The sequence below is a fragment of the Mixophyes fleayi genome, chromosome 4 (genome assembly GCF_038048845.1).
Source record: "Mixophyes fleayi isolate aMixFle1 chromosome 4, aMixFle1.hap1, whole genome shotgun sequence".
NCBI classification, from domain to species: Eukaryota; Metazoa; Chordata; class Amphibia; order Anura; family Limnodynastidae; genus Mixophyes; species Mixophyes fleayi.
In genome coordinates, this window is record NC_134405.1 from 326,287,825 (window position 1) to 326,297,772 (window position 9,948).

Consider the following 9,948-nt stretch of genomic DNA (forward strand, 5'->3'; position numbering starts at 1 on the left):
TGTATCCCACTTCTGACGCCATTAGTTCCGAAAAAGAACGCACAGACAGCTGTGATAAAGAAAGTGATCTGACCAGTTAGATTCGTGTTTCCTTTTGAAAGCAAAATATGATTGGTTGCACTGTTTTTGCTGTAAGCGGCATCCAATACATGTCAGTATTCACCGAGGTGGGTGGAGATTGATCCGCAGTTGACATCATTATGACATATCCCCACTTCGCAGGCCAGTGTATGGGCTTCAGGGAGAATTACCTGCTCCCCCCCAGGAGTCAAGGAGGTCTCCCAATAAAATGGGAGTCTCCTGCACATTCTGAGAGAGTATGCAACTCTGAATAAAATCATATTATATAATGCACATGATATATTTTCTTATAGGGAACATACTTGACTGCTCTTTGGACTTTGGATGTGGCACCCGGGAGGGTGGCTGACTCTACTGGGAATCCGGGAGGACTCGCTGAATTTCGTAATCTCCCGGAATGTAGGCGACTATGGTTATGACATAGAGTCATTGGGAATAGAGTTTCTGCGTAACCGGATTATGTTACATTTCAGCTCTTGGCCGTGGCCTATTCAACTGTGATATACAAGAGTGTGGTATAGAAAAGCATCACACACAAACGGGTATATTTACTAAACTGCGGGTTTGAAAAAGTGGCCATGTTGCCTATAGCAACCAATCAGATTGTAGTTATTTATTTAGTGCCTTCTACAAAGTGACAGCTAGAATCTGATTGGTTGCTATAGGCAACATCTCCACATTTTAAAACCTGCAGTTTAGTAAATATACCCCACAGGCTCACAGCTTTCAGCGTGTCATGTGATGGCAGAAGGGGGTGAAGGAAGGGGAGGATTTTACAGCACACAGAGCAGAGAGAGCTCAGGGTGGGGTTGATAAGCCTCTCTACTCACTACATCATGTGCCATGTGACTGTGGTTGCCATGGTAGTCACATGACACTGCAGAATCATAAATCATTGATAGCAGCCCGGAGAACGAAACCAAGGAAAACTGATAATTACCAACATTCTTCTTATAGCCTGTCACAGCGATTTATGTTAAATGAGACTTTTTCCTTATATATAAATACATTAAATTTGGAGCCTTCAAACACAGTCATTATGTCTTGACATGGCTCTCTACAGTACATCTTTTCAGTTTCTTATATTGATAACTAGTTATTTTTTGCATGCTCAGATACGGAATAAACTTTGGCCTAGCAGAGCAGTATAATTATTATGGCTACGTTTAGAATTCTAACCACTGTCTTTGTACATTTATTCAAAATATAAACTTCAGCTGTCTGGAACTGGCATCTCTATGAACCAAGGCTAACATTACAGCTAGAATGAAGTTGCAATCTTTAATAAGAAATACATTTAAAGAGACATCCTTTTTAATTCAAAATATAATTAATGCAAGTGTTAAGAGTAGTGTAATTAATCCTTACCAGTGTAACTGCAATCTTCTCACTCAATGCCATAAGACAGAAAAAGTGGAGATGTTGTCTATAGCAACCAATCAGATTCTATTTATCATTTATTTAGTACGTTGTACAAAATGACAGCTAGAATCTGATTGGTTGCTATTGGCAACATCTCCACTTTTTCAAAGCCGCAGTTTAGTAAATATACCCCTCAGTATTGTTACTGCATATCCTCTCTAACTGTAGATCAGATGCAGTTCAGAAGAAGCTTACTGGAGTTCCAACCTCTGATACATCTCTGGAGACCTGCTTTTTGGACAGCACCCCTGGCTGTTGTTATTTCACACATTCCCATATTGAGGTATCAAACTGTGCAAATGGAGGACATATCTTACCTGCTTAGATGCCTCTGCTGCTTTCATGTTTCTGTAGTCCTTTCAGGTTGAGTTTTAACCCTTAAAACTTCTGTATCATGATCCAAGAAAGAACTCCACCCAAAACTAAAGTAAAAAAAAATAAAATCTTATTGATTCAGTGCTCACCAGATACTCCCTTGTCCCTGATCTCTGTAAAGGTCCCACTCTGTCCTGTGCTCTAACCACTGAGTGGGTTAATGGCCTTTCCTGTTAATGTTCCATTGCTCAGCCTGTTAGAAACAAGAGTGATTCCGGTACAATTAACAGAAAGAGGCTCGTTAGAGGCGCAGGAGAACCCTGGAGGTTGTAGTGTCTAACTGTGCTTACTGGAATTTGAGTTCAATTAGCCTCCAATATGAGGACAGTTGTAAAGTATTATCTTCTGTTCAATATAGTCCTTAGCTGATAAGGTTTGAAAGGTCTAAACGAAAAAAATACATGGTAAGCCAGCATGAAGGAGCATCATGTCACGTTCAGCAATGGGCCTGTGTATCATTATACAACAAGGCTGCCGCAGTATCCCCGGGTAGCTGAGCGACACTACGGCGTGCACACTCTTGTTCACTCATGGGCATTAGTTTAAAACTAGATACAATTTATTCTAAAAAAATATTTAAAAACCTGTATATATGAAAAAGAAATTATAATGTTTTTTTCAAATAATAAAGCATTTTTTAAAATGATTGTAATCTGTGATTGCCATCCTTGGATGGTGATAATAGATCAGGTTTGTTCTCCTTGATACTTGATAAATTGGCTTCTAGGGTTATATCTAGACAGGGTTTCCGCTGTGTTAGCAGTGGTAATCCTTTGATGTATATGGAAAAACAGGGAAAAAAAGCTCTTTTGCGAAAAACAGGTAATAGAACTCTACACACTTTGATAAATCCGCCCAAAATTTTTATTGTCAAAACTCAACAGCGTATCTAACCAGCGTTTGTATCTATTTTGATATCTGCACAAGATCTGCGTCTCTCATCCACCCTCATTACATCCTCCCATTCCCAGTTACAGGACTTTTTTCGGGTTGCACCCAATCTATGGAATTCTCTTCCTCACACAATGAGACTCTCCTCTGGTCTACAAACTTTCAAGCGTTCTCTGAAAACCCACCTCTTCAGACAAGCTTATAATATTCCTCAACCACCCTCTTAACCTCACTACCTTACCCTATTACCACCCGTTACACAATTGCACACAAGACAACTACCCCCTGACCAACATTGTTGTGTAACAGGATCATTTAGCTTATGAGTCACTTTTACTTTTGCAGTCTGGCTGGGCCGAAATGCAAAATGTAGACTTAGCCTCATGTATCAATCTCCCATTGTCTCATAGATTGTAAGCTTGCGAGCAGGGCCTTCTCACCTCTTTGTCTGTTTTACCCAGTTTGTTTATTAGTTTATTATGTTTGTCCCCAATTGTAAAGCGCTACGGAATATGTTGGCGCTATATAAATAAATGATGATGATGATGATGATGGTCATATATGTAAATCTCAAAGGTTGGCATACATTACGCACAATTAGAAAGCTAAGTACAAGGAGCGTGATATAGCTTTGATGACATTGTTCATCAGCTACCACTAGGTGGAGACATTTGCACATGTTATCCTCAGTAATACACTTACACGCCTCAAAACCTTGAGTAAAGACTTATACCTATGGCAAAGCATGATATGGCAATGTTTTTTATTATTATTATTTACAGAACCATAATGTTACAATGACAAGTTACCAATTTTATCTAGTTCACTGAATTCCTTAATATGGTATATAGCGACCAATCAGATTCTAGCTGTCATTTTGTAGAATGTACTAAACAAATGATAACTAGAATCTGATTGGTTGCTATAGGCAACATCTCCATTTTTTCAAATCCACAGTTTAGTAAATATACCCCTAAGATTCATGTCTCTCAATGTGTATAATTTATCTATTCACTCAGTGTGTTTTTTTGCACACACTTTGTATATTGGCGTAAGGTTGAAAGTCATGTCAAAGCACTGCCTGATTCCCCATTTGGACTCCTGTCTTTATTAATTTAACTTTTCTTTATTTCTTCCAATGAACTGTTGATGTGAATATCATTATAGTGTTAAGGGCTAAGAGTTAAATGCATCAAGCTGCGAGTTTCTGGTGGGTTTGAAAAGCAGTGATGTTGCCTATAGCAACCAATCAGATTCTAGTTATCATTTATTTAGTACATTCTATAAAATGACAGCTAGACTCTGGTTGCTATAGGCAACATCTCCACTTCAAACTCGCCGAAAACTTGCAGCTTGATAAATTTACCCCCAAGTCTATCTCTTTCTTTTGTTCCTAAAAACAGAATATCATGCCTAAGGCTCTAATTTGTGTATATATCCGCTTGCTAATATTTTATCATTGGATAGATACACTGCAGCAGAGTGTATCTAACAGGTACCTGCTGTGGAAGTCTGTTCTCTTTCTCTGCCCTGACTAAAGCGTCTTCTAGGCAGTGCAAACAAAACCCCACTGAAAATAGCAATTACCGTCAGCTATGGGCAGACTAAAAAAACATGGCTTCATGTGTTTAGAATATTTTTGTCTGTAGAGAACGTTTTATGACCAGCAACAGGGTCATTATCAGGTTATAAGTGGGTGAAATTGGGCAAAATATAACTTAAAACTATGGGGTATATTTACTAAACTGCAGGTTTGAAAAAGTGGAGATGTTGCCTATAGCAACCAATCAGATTCTAGATATCATTTTGTAGAATGTACCAAATAAATGATAACTAGAATCTGATTGGTTGCTATAGGCAACACCTCCACTCTCTCAAACCCACAGTTTAGTAAATATACCTCCTAGGACTAATTCTGGATGTATAAAGTTTTCTGGAACAGAAGAATAGAAAAGCACGAGTTTGATGCACGTTAAAGGATTTCCATTGACTGTATCCATTCACTATTCTACGAGACAGCTAACTACTAGGACATGGCATTGTGAAAACTCTATGACAGTGGCAAGGTTTCACATATTTTCTTTTGTTTTTAAATATACTGCTAATGTTTACATGCTATAAGCTGGAGGGATCAATATGCCGTTATCCAATCAGAAGCAGCTAGACAGTCATGATTATTTCGTATCGTTGGTCACCTAGCACCCTTATCAATTGTTTAGCAATGCCACAAACAGAACCTTAGTGTACCCTGTCCACGTCTTCCTTCCCCTATACCGCCTCTGCAGGCGAAAGGAGACACAAGTTAATGATATGTATAAATGTATATACGGACATACGTATTTTTTTTATGCATGGGCAGAAATACTTATGTAAACGTACAGTACATCCAACTCTACATTAGTCCTTACCAAACAGCAAGCTATACCATACGTTATACATATTAAGTAATATAACAACCTACAAAGTGGCTGACAGCTTTTAAAATTGTTTTGAAATACATATTGCTGCCTGATAAGTGTAGTTACCATCTGCCCAAGGGTTCTGTTTGGTAAAGATGTTTGGCTCTCTGGCAATCAGCTGCATAAATTTGGCAGAACTCTGTTTAAAACATGAACCCCTCCAGCATTCTCCCAGCTACAGCAAAAAGAGGAAGTTGGTACACATCAGGGGGCAACAAGGATCCTGTTATGGAAGATTACAAAGCACTCTGCTCGATAACAAAATGATATACAATGTTACATATGTCATGTTATGGTAACATCCAGGGCTTTTTTTTTGTCATAGAACGCTCAGAACGGCGTTCCAGCACCTTTTTTCCAGGGGTTTTCAAAGTTTAATTAACTTTTTAACATTTTTTTTCCCTCTGTGAAGCTGCTACAGTGCAGCATCTTAAGCTAGGTACACACTACAAAAATTTCAACCAACTTTTTATGCCGATGGATTTTACATGCGACCGATGGTCCGATCGCTCGGTCCATGGACTGCATACACACTAGCCTTGTTTAGGACGATAAAGGGAAGAGCGGACGTCCCTTTAGCGACTTTTTACAGCCATGTTGTCGTGAGCAATGACTGTAATTTCGTACTCACTGTTGTGGATCGGTCGGAAGTTTATACACACTACACAGCGGAAACGAGATTGGAACGAAAATATTAAACGGTACGACCAACCAACTGAGACGATAATCGTCCATTTGGGCAGACTTTCGACCATCGTGTCACTACACTCACTGACCCGACTTTTGAACGAGCGGTCGTATGTCGGCTGTTTGAGCCGATTATTGGACGAAAACAGTGTAGTGTGTACCCAGCTTAAGTGTGTGTCCTGCTTCCGGCAGGACGCTGCCAGTGAGAGGAGCCGCGATCAAGCAGAGAAGCGAGAAAAGCAGCATAGAAGGTAAGTACAGACTACAGAAAGCGGGGAAGGGGGCGAAGAAAGAGAGGGCTACAGAAAAATGAGGGGGCAGAAAGAGAGGGCTACAGAAAAAATGAGGGGGCAAAAAGAGGGCTACAGAAAAACGAGGGGGGCAGAAAGAGAGGGCTGCAGAAAAACGAGGGGGCAGAAAGAGAGGGCTGCAGAAAAACGAGGGGGCAGAAAGAGAGGGCTACAGAAAAACGAGGGGGCAGAAAGAGAGGGCTGCAGAAAAACGAGGGGGCAGAAAGAGAGGGCTACAGAAAAACAAGGGGGGCAGAATGATAGGACTACAGATAAACAAGGGGGGCAGAATGATAGGACTACAGAAAAACGAGGGGGCAGAAAGAGAGGGCTACAGAAAAACGAGGGGTCAGAATGATAGGACTACAGAAAAATGAGTGGGCAGAAAGAGGTGGGTTCCGGTACCTTTTTTCTTCCAAAAAAAGCACTGTCTACATATATATATTTATGAAGGTTACAAAGTGCCTTTTTATATTGGACACATTTTTTGGGATGTTTAGCGGTTTTTTATCAAAACACATTAGTCAATATTTATATTACTTCTGGGGTAACTGAGCCGCTGGGATTTTCTCCAATCTTCACAGTTGTATCCAAACTCCCTTTTAATACAAGAAGTTCCCTTTTCAATCTATTTTCTAGTTATCAAAAATGTGTTATCTGGATGGGATCCCTGACTTATCACAGAATACATTGCTGGGTTTATACGGATGACTGACTTCATGAATCCAGGGCCCGACCTGCAACCGAAACGCAAACACATTGATGCTTTATACAAAAATTCCATCAGGTGCACCTCTGCCGAATATTAATATATACTAACCATACCCAACCTTCAGAGAGTATATTATTTTTCTTGAATTGTTTTCACCCTGCACTTCTTACGTAGTTATGGTCGGGAGAGTTCGATAAAGATATTTTAGCAAGTTGGACGTGTGAAGTTGGTTTCATAGACTCTCGTCTGTCGTCTGACACCACAATATTCCAATATCGATCTATCTCTCAGTCGGGGGCTTCCTTCTCGCCTCCATTCAAATCCTCACATGGGCTTCAAGTAACTGGGTGTCCCCTGGTCCGTATATGTTATATATAGGGCCAGGGGTGTGTTAATTTAAGGAGTTGCCCATTAATAGACCAGTTATAATGAACTGTTTACTGCAGTCAACTCTATATATATATGAACATGAGTCATGGGCAGCACGGTGCCTCAGTGGTTAGCACTTCTGCCTCACAGCACTGGGGTCATGAGTTTGATTCCTAACCATGGTCTTATCTGGCTGGAGTTTGTATGTTCTTCCCGGGTTTGCGTGAGTTTCCTCTGGGTGCTCTGGTTTCCTCCCATACTCACATACTGGTAGGTTTATTGGCTAATATGAAATTGGACCTAGTGTGTGTATGTTAGAGAATCTAGACTGTAAGCTCCAATGGGGCAGGGATTGATGTGATTTCTCTGTACAGCGCTGCAGATTTAGTGGCGCTATAGAAGATGAAGAGCCTGATTCGAGTTGGAATGCCGTCATTTATGTCTTTAAAAAGAACACGCGACTTAGATACAGTACAGTGTGCATATGGGTGGAAATGCGCTTTGTATAAACAGTCATTGCCGACACACTTGTGTATGTACAATAATTACATAACTTTTATTTTATCACAAAGTAAAATAGCAACTGCTAACAATATAATAAATTAAAATAAAGTTTTTAAAATATAATCCCTATTTTATTTTGTATACTAGTTTCAAAATATTATGTACTATGTAAGTAAATAATGAACTGCATTTGAAAATAAATCTTAAATGCGGACGGTTGTTGTGCGATAGCTATTAAGACGCATGGGTGTCATTTTTAATTGAAGGACTGTGCCGTGTCGGTTGTCAATATCGTCCGGCATTTACACCTGCCCTGGTGTACGGCCGAAAACAAGCGTACTTACGATAAACACAGGATTTGAATCAGGCGTATCTGTGCTAACATGGTATAGGTTAGTCCGACCCTTCCCGGCTGCGCCTCTCAAGCCGTAGGGGGTCGTAAGTGTCAGAGGCGCTGATATGAGTGCCCTGCAATTGCGCTAATTGATATAACGTCCGTTTCTGGGCATGTGCAGTGCGGAACCTGGCAAGATAGGCTACGCAAACGGGCCTAGGTCCGGGTTTGACCCAGGCCCTTTATGTAAACCGTTCTATGCCATGACAGAACACTCAATTAGATTCAAAAGCTTTGTAATTAGATGACTATTGGGAATATAAAGGAGAAACGCCTGCTTAGTACAGGCACATTAATCTCACACTGCCACACTATCCCTGTTGTATAGCTGTTATATCTCATTCCTTGCAGAGACGCAGTGTATAACATGTATCTACCACAAATTACAGCCGTTCATAGTTTCAGACGCTGCTGTGGTACAGAGTCTCCTTCTTCCAAAAGATTGAAAAGTTTAATTTCTCCAAAACTCCGGGACATCGGCATCTTCTCCTGGCTGGATCCGATCATGGACTGAGGATTTGTGAGTTGTGGAAACGTGCGGTAATTGGTCTGCGGGATGTGTGAGATGTGAGGTAGGAAGGAGGCAGTGGGATGGGAAGAATTAACCTGTTTTATGTATTCTAAAGGCCGATGCTGAGGTGGATGTATGGCCAGTTTCGTGGAGAAAATTCAGAGAATTTGCACTGAGCATGTCCACAAAGAGAGCACATATATATGTGTGTGTCTGCAGAGTTAGAGAGCACACATATATATATATATATATATATATATATATATATATATATATATATATATGCCTGCAGAGTTAGGTACATCTGATGCTTGCTGCAGTGCAAATACACGCTGATGAGATAGAAACATAGAATTTGACGGCAGATAGGAACCACTTGGCTCATTTAGTCGGTCCATTACTTAACCTATGGTAACCTCCAACCCTATTTGAACCTTAGTTCTTTGTAAGGATATTCTTATGTCTATCCCAAGTATGTTTAAATTGCTCTACTGTTGGGAGGCTATTCCACTTATCCACTACCCTTTCTGTGAAGTAGTTTTTCCTTAAGTTTCCTCTACCTACTTCCCCCCAGTGTCAGTACATGTCCTTGTGTCCTAATACTTCTCTTCCCCCCAGTGTCAGTACATGTCCTCGTGTTCTAGTACTTCTCTTCCTTTGTAGAATGTTTCCCTCCTGTATCTTGTTATATCCCTTCATATATCTGAAAGTTTCTATCATGTCCCCCCTTTCCATTCTCTGCTCCAAACTATACATATTAAGATCTTTTGGTCTTTCCAGGTAAGTTTTGTGCTGTAGGCCATGCACCATGTTAGTTGCCCTTCTTTGTACAGTCTCTAATATATTTATATCCTTCTGGAGATACGGCCTCCAGAACTGAACACAGTATTCTAGATGAGGCCGTACCAATGACCTATACAGTGACATTATTACTTCTTTCTGCTACTGATTATTCTCCCTATACAACCAGCATCTGACTTGCTTTTTTCATTGTATTGTTACATGACGGTGAAGGTCACCAGCACTGGCTAGTCGCTTCTGATTGGCTGATTGAGAATTCACCTCTGCATCTGATATGTGCTGTTAACAATGATTATGCATATGTGGTGGTCCAGTACTGATGGGAATCCTTCCCTTACCTTGTCTCCCAGATACGAGTCAGATTCTTTTCTCTTTTGGATAACCGGTGGTCAGGAGATAAATACTTCAATGAAAGGGACAAAGATTGGTCAAACAACTTGATTTTATGCGGT